Here is an 8015-nt window from a genome sequence, read left to right as displayed (position 1 = left end):
AAATATTTATTCAAATACAAAAATTATTTAGTATGCTGCTCTTTTTTATTTCGTTTTTTTTTTTTTTTTTTTTTTTTGTATTTTGTGAATATAATTTAGCATGTGCGTATCATAAATTTTCTCGAAGAAATTCTCCCATTTAACTTTTTGAAATCACTCATTTTGAACGAAATTATTTACGTTTGTAAATTTTCAAACGCATAAAAGAGGGAATGAATATGCTTTATTTAAATTCCTTGAATTGAATATCGCATGAGCGGAAAAGAGAAAAAAATTAATTTCAGGTGCTCGAGAATTTTTTTTGTTGTTGCGATAATTCCTAATACGTCCTTATTATCGTTCCTAATCGTCCTAATACGCCTAATTTCACAGAATTAAATTTAAAAGAAAAAAATATCTTGTCACTAAGTTTCTGATTAAGAGAAGATTCAAAATGATACGTAACATTATTTGTAATGCTTGTTATTTTGCTTTTTAATATTAAAAAACCTTTGATAAAAATCTGACAGTAATATTTAATGTTCCTTCAAACCAAAAAGAGTCCTATATAAAATTTTGATAAAGTTGCGGCCCGCCATTTGACTGGTGTTTTTAATAGCAGTCCCCGGCCTCGTGTAAGTTGGAAACCCCTGCTCTAGAAACTAGTTTTTCCTTTGTCAGAAGTTTTGTAAAGTGGAAAGAATGGTATCTCAAGTCTGTAACTTCATATCTGGAGATCTCACCATGATCCGGGATTTACTAGAAGTCGTAATACAGACTAAACCGACTTTACAAATCAATTAACTTTTCTCTCTCAATTTAAAACCCCACCATCTGTTAAAATGGTGTTGTCTCAAGGAAATATTAATCTCTCCTTTGCCAAAAGAGAAAGACATTTAATAATTAATACTGAAATAATGTGCCAACACTTTTTTAATATTCGTTATAAATAATATTATACAGGATATTCATGTACAGGTGGATGTAATTAAAATAATATTTTGTGTTGTGTCTTCATTAACCTCCAAAGCATAAACTTTAAAATTAAATCTAGTAATCGCAAATACAATTAATTTAATGGCGCAAGAGCCGAAAATACTGTGCTGAACATAAAGTAGTAAATTGTAAGAACGTGTTTTTTTTTCTTCGTATAACGGTAAATTAGAATAATAAACATCGATTTTTTTTTTAATTTTATCTATATAGATTTAAAAGGGACGTGTTTAGATTTTAAATTTGCTTGATACGTGTTATTTCCCGGTATTATCGATTTGGGGGATTAATTACACTATTGAAAGGAAACAATTATTCAGTATTTTATATTTATCTATAAGTAAACACGCGATCAAAGTTTTAGCTTCTTTTTCAACTTGGTTGTTGTATGTGCATATGGATAGAACTGTAATCGAATTTAATTAGTAATATTTGTGGACTTCAATCCTAATGCACTGTGAGATGTTATACATTGGTAGAACCATAATTGTTTTTTTTTTAAATACAAAACTTAAGATTCTTCTACCTCTCAAATGTGAGTTAGATGTCGCTGAATTTCTTTAACAATTAGAATAGACAATATCTATGTTTAGTTGATCAAAGTTATCCTAAGTTGCACTACGTTTATAATAAATATACTTTGGTAGTTTTTATAAACCAAAAAAAAAATGCTTATTTTTTTAGCCTTAAAATAAAGAGATATTTTAAGAAAATTGCAGCACAAATTATTACAGATTGAATACAATTTTGCCTTGTTGGTTTGGTACAGTTGGTCATAAATAGTCAGAATGTTGAAAATGTTTTCATATAAGCGTTAAAATCAGACTTTCTCTTCGAAATACTCACGCATAAATGAATGAGACCAAATCACGAGACTTAAAAAAGATATAAGTATTTTATGTACAAATTTGTGCTTGCACCTATTTACTCATCTGCCAGAGTAAGCGAGACATTTCATATTTATCTTTTACACTTAATAGAATGATATAATACGAGAACTAATCGCTGAAAAGTTAAACATTTTCATGGAAAAAATTCTGTTTTTGGCATAACTTTTGTATTTTTCTTATTTTAGTATCTAGGAGCTAATTAAACATGCGAGGTACTTTTTGCGATAAAATAGTTTAGTTTGAATTGTTTTCTTCATATTAAGTGCAATTCAAAAATAATAAATTTAATATTTAAAAAAAATTACCTTGTAAAGTTTTGAAACGTTAGGCCTTTAGGTTTGTGCCTGCTCTTATTCACTTAAATCAGAAAAGGAAGGGAAAAAAAAGCTGTATTTCAGCATTAAGTGTAGGTACAAAATTCAACTTATTCATACTAAGCTTATAGTTTGATCGCCTCGGTATTGTACTCGAATTTAACAATAAAGGAAAAAAATCCTTAAAACTTAACTCGCTTTTTTTTTTCACTTGACTAGCATTTAAATTTACAGTGAAATTTCAAATTAAATCTAACCATGAATTATTGAGTAAATACTTTACAGTTCAATAGATGGCGTCATTAAGATTTACATGAAAATTTATAAGCTTTTTTAACTTGAAATAATTCATTATTTATCATCAATGACAAGCATATACATCTCATCAATGACTATTAATGGCAAGCATATATTTATAATAAATAAACTAATGAATAAATTGCTTAAACGACCAAAAAAAAAAAAAAAAAAACGTTCGCTAATTGACTTATTGTACAAGCGAAAATTTCTTTTATAGCAGACTTCATAACATGTTAAAGAAATCACTAAATTATTTTCAAAATTGGAAAGTTTTATTATTATTAGTAAATAGACATACAATATAATCAAAATGACTTGACATATTGATTGCCGGAAATTAAACTGCTCGGTGAAATACATTAATTAAGAGTTCGAATTTATTAATTGAAAGCTTATTAGATATGTTCCTTCTAGCTAGATCAGTAATAATCACACAATTTTATATGCTTACTAGTCAATTAATAAGTATAAAATTCAGTTGAGTTATCTTCTCAAAATAGTATTTTTTAAATTTTAGTGGCGCCATCTATCGATCTATGAAATAACTATGGTTCTCCTGATTTGTATTTTATATACATTTATTTATTTATCGATTTTTTAATATATATACAAGAATAGTATTTGAACTATGAATTGTGAGAAGGAATACGCTATTTTCCCTTCTATTAACCAGTACCTCTAATTAATGCTAAGAATCCTCGGAATAACTGATTTTTCATTGAAACTTGATCCCAGTACCTCAAATCACTGCTTAAATCTTAGGAGTAACTCTGTTTTGCTTAAAACTTGATCCCAGTACCTCCAATCCTCAAAATAACTCTTGAATCCTCGGAATAGCGCTTCAATTGGGTACTTGAACCCTTCTCCTCTAAATAACGCTTAAATCCACGGAGTAACTTATTTTTCATTAAAACTTGAACCCAGTATACTCAAAGTAACTCTGTTTTGCTTACAACTTGATCCCAGTACCTCCAATCCTCGGAATAACTGATTTTTCATTGATACTTGATCCCAGTACCTCAAATCACTGCTTAAATCTTCGGAGTAACTCTGTTTTGCTTAAAACTTGATCCCAGCACCTCCAATCCCCTAATTAATGCTAAGAATCCTCGGAATGACTGATTTTTCATAGAAACTTGATCCCAGTACCTCAAATCACCGCTTAAATCCTCGGAGTAACTCTGCTTTGCTTAAAACTTGATCCCAGTACCTCCAATCCTCTAATTAATGCTAAGAATCCTCGGAATGACTGATTTTTCATTGAAACTTGATCCCAGTACCTCAAATCACCGCTTAAATCCTCGGAGTAACTCTGCTTTGATTAAAACTTGATCCCAGTACCTCCAATCCTCTAATTAATGCTAAGAATCCTCGGAATAACTGATTTTTCATTGAAACTTGTACCCAGTACCTCTAATTAATGCTAAGAATCCTCGGAATAACTGATTTTTCATTGAAACTTGATCCCAGTACCTCAAATCACCGCTTAAATCCTCGGAGTAACTTAGTTTTGCTTAAAACTTGATCCCAGTTCCTCCAATCCTCAAAATAACGCTTGAATCCTCGGAATAACGCTTCAATTGGGTACTAGAACCCTTCTCTAAATAACGCTTAAATCCACGGAGTAACTGATTTTTCATTAAAACTTGAACCCAGTATCCTCAAATCACTGCTGAAATCATCTGCAATGATTTAGTATTTCGCTTAAGATAACTTTTATCAACTAAGAACGAACATTTATAATATTTTTTACTGTGTAGTCAGAAAAGTAATACTATATTTAGAGCAATTCCTTTACTATGTAACACTTCTCATTATTAATATCACACATTGAGAATTTAAAAATTTATACTCCAGTCATATGCGAGTCATTTTTATATTCGTTTAAAAATAAATGTATAACTCAAGTAAGAGTTATTATATTTTTTAAGCTGATTTTTAAAACTTCTCATGTGAGAGTAATACTTCAAGTTCAGCAAGATACTCATTTTTTTATTTTACTTCCAATTGAAATTCAGATAAATTTTTCTTACAATTAATTTGTACTTTAGATCTCAGGTGATCCGAGGTTCCGAAACCATATAAATCCTACTGCTTTAAGAAACTATGTTAACATTTAAACCATTGTTTAAGGAAATATGGTTGCTTCAAAAAATATATATGTATATATCAGAAAAAATTAGCAGCAAATGCAATTAACTGTATAAATGCTAATTTTTATTGTAATTTAACATAAATATAGGTCAGAGACACGGCGATATCACAGAACGGTAGAGTTCTTGCAGAAAGATTTTTCCTCTGAAAAGAAACAAAGAAAAATTATAGTAGCATTTGAATCATGCTTTTAAATAATCACATTTTGACGCGCTCAATTTACGCCATCGTTTCGATCGTATTTTCAAGCGGATTTTAAATGTCCCGATATATTTCAAACAATATTGAAAATTCGAATCGTACATTTGAGTATTTTCTTTTAAAGGCAATAATTTATCGAATTTTTATACGATATTATTAATAACTAACTAATCTCGAAACACTCATTTGAGGATTCCGATTCGTGTACTTTCGTTGTCGATCTTATTTTCAGCAATCACTATTACGGATTTCATTATTGTGATAATTATTTACAAAATGCGAGAAAATCACCCTTAATAATAGAATAAAAAATTATTGCATAAATAATATATTGTAAACACGGCGCATTTGTTATTTTAACATATATGCTAGTTATTGTTAGAAGTATGCAGAAAGATATTAGTGCTAGAGAGTTTTGTCGCAAGTAGCACGAAAAAATTTTGCCACAGGGTTTTTATCCCCCACCCCCCACAATTTTTTTTTCTTTGGTAGCTTTTCCCATATTTAAAATTAAGTGAAAAGTGCTCAGCATGATTTTTTTTTTTACCTTGTAATAATATTCAAGGGTTTCTCGTAAACTACGACTCAATTACAATTGTACAAGGATCTCTTCTGCAAGAGGTTAATAAATACAAACGATATTTTAAGTTTTTATTACTTAAAATATCGTTTAAGACACAAACTTCTTAGAATAATCATACCTTTTTTTTCCGTCTGTATAACTGACCCACAAAATAGCCATATCTGGAAAACGTTTTGCTTTTGCACACAAATTATAAAATTCGTTTGAAAATTGAATGGAAATTATATAAAGATAATTCTACGCAAAAAGAAATTTATAGCAAACGTATTATCGTACGTACCTTTTAACTATTGTTATTACTTTATTTTAATAAAAGTTTTTGAATAGCAAGGTAAGCAGGTTTTAACCCCATTTTAAATCGCGAAATCGATCAAGTATTCTCTAAAATATCAAATTTTAAAAAAATTCGCGTGTTTAAAATTTGACCTAAGAATTATTTGATATTTTTCTGTTTGTTCTTCTGGCCAAACTATTCGGATCCTATTTCCTAGATTGCAGCTAGATTTGAATTAATCCTTATATTTGAGAATCTGAAATAGTGGTACGTTTTCTCGACTCGTTTGGAAAGTTGCTATTCTATTCTATCAATAATATAAAATAAAAAAACACTTCTTACTCTGCTTTTTTTCGCAGAAACTGGTTTCTTACGGGGTATGTGGAGACCAGTAGAAATTCTAAACATAATTTTTTTTTCTTCTTTTAAATAGGATAGTCAATAATCTTTTGAATTGAATTTCGGATTTTCAAGGACGCGGTGTATTCTTAATATTTTAATCTCAATTTTTTATTTTAATAATTATCATAATATTTTATTTTAATTAAACGCTGCTGATGCCACATTCGATATGAAATCACTCAAGAACTTATTTTCTCTAGAGGAGGGGTTTCAACTTATGATCGATTGACGAAAAAAACGATTTAGTAAACAAAGAAAGACTATTTGAAGTGAGGAATTTTTTATTGTTTCAACCGTAAAAGTTTTAAAATTAGGTTTTATGTCAGATTCACAGACTAGTTCATGCATAAACAGAAAATGAATGTAATAAGTTGAATTTAAAGGAAAACAAACAAATGTTACAAACATTGCAATTGGATATTAGAGAAACAAGTTTCATCACAATTAAATTTGTCTATTTCCTTTTTATTAATAATTTGGTTGAAATTAATTAAAAAAATAATCATAAGAGACTGATGCGGTATGATATGACTTGATTTACTTCATTCTCTTCTAACAAATATACTGATTGGAAATTATAGTCGACATGTTTCAAGCCCTCAAAAATAGGCTCTCATTTTCCAGACGTGTATGACAAACGTAAACTTAATTATAAAGCATAAAGTTGCCAACAAGAAATGGGAAATAAAGGTCAGTAGCCAAGTTATTTTTTAGAAACTGTGAACTTTTTCGGTACCGTTTTGCTTAAATAAATTAGTACAAATAACCGAAATATTAAATAATAATTGGATATAAATAGAATTTGCAGATTTCAGAAATTGTTAGTAATTTTATTGAAATGTTAGGGTACCTCAATAACACGTCTTTTTTACGACGAATTCAGATTTTTGATTCAACTTAAAGGAAGTAACCACAATACAGTTCAACAATTTTATTCATAAGAGCACTCTGTGGCCGCTTACTGTTCTATTTGCATAGGTGGACATCTCAAGCAAGTAGAATTAGGATTCCCATCCAGCTAATCATGAATTCTTATTGGGTATTATCACAAACGAGATTTGCATGCTGGTCCACATGCGCTATCATGTACTGCTATCCTTAGGCCAATCAATACTCGAAATTTAGTACTGTGTACAGTGCTTCAAATGTAAACCAATTTTAGTTGAACACATGATCTTCCCCTTCTTTCTTCAATTCTGAACTGGATCTTTGCGGTCCCTTTCAAATTAAATCGAATGAAGGGTATTTTTCAAAAGGTATACGTTGTAATTTTTTCGTATGTGTGGTGACTAAGGCCGTGTATTTTGAAACCTTGTCTGATTTGACATCTGACGCTTTGATTGCTGCTCTTAAGAGATTTTTTGCACTTGCCAAATCTTTTTAGCGATAACGCAACTGACTTTGTTGGTGCAAACTCTGAAATTTACTCGCCCTCTAAAATTCTGCTGTATGTTCTAGCCACGAAGTTTCGAAATAAGGGACTAATGAAGGAATTGGGGACTAGTTCCGATGAAGGAATCAAATGGCCCTTGATCCCCTTCGTGTGGGGTTCTTTGATAAAGTGGAATCAAGAGTTTGAAGTTCAAAAGAACAATTGGCTTTACTAAGCCTACTCTTGAGGAATTTCTTACATTGACCTTTCAGATACAAGGCATCACGCCCACTTTGTAATGATTTTGATATGAAAACACCTGGCCACTTTCTAATTGGTCAACCTATAAATGGTATTCCCGAGCCAAATATAGTTGATAAAAAAGAAAATTTGCTTTATAAGTGGAGCAAGGTTCAGAAAATGGTCCAGTGTATCTGGAAAAAATAGCACAATCCTTATTTACAGTCCCTGGCTAAATTATTAGACGCAATATAGGATTCTATGTAAATTCTTAATTATCAGGTGAGACTACACAGTTTTATCGTTTTCACAC

The sequence above is a fragment of the Parasteatoda tepidariorum genome, chromosome 2, assembly GCF_982258835.1.
Source record: "Parasteatoda tepidariorum strain Cologne lab strain chromosome 2, Ptep-v5.0, whole genome shotgun sequence".
In the NCBI taxonomy this organism is placed as follows: Eukaryota; Metazoa; Arthropoda; class Arachnida; order Araneae; family Theridiidae; genus Parasteatoda; species Parasteatoda tepidariorum.
Note: the sequence above shows the minus strand (reverse complement) of the source record.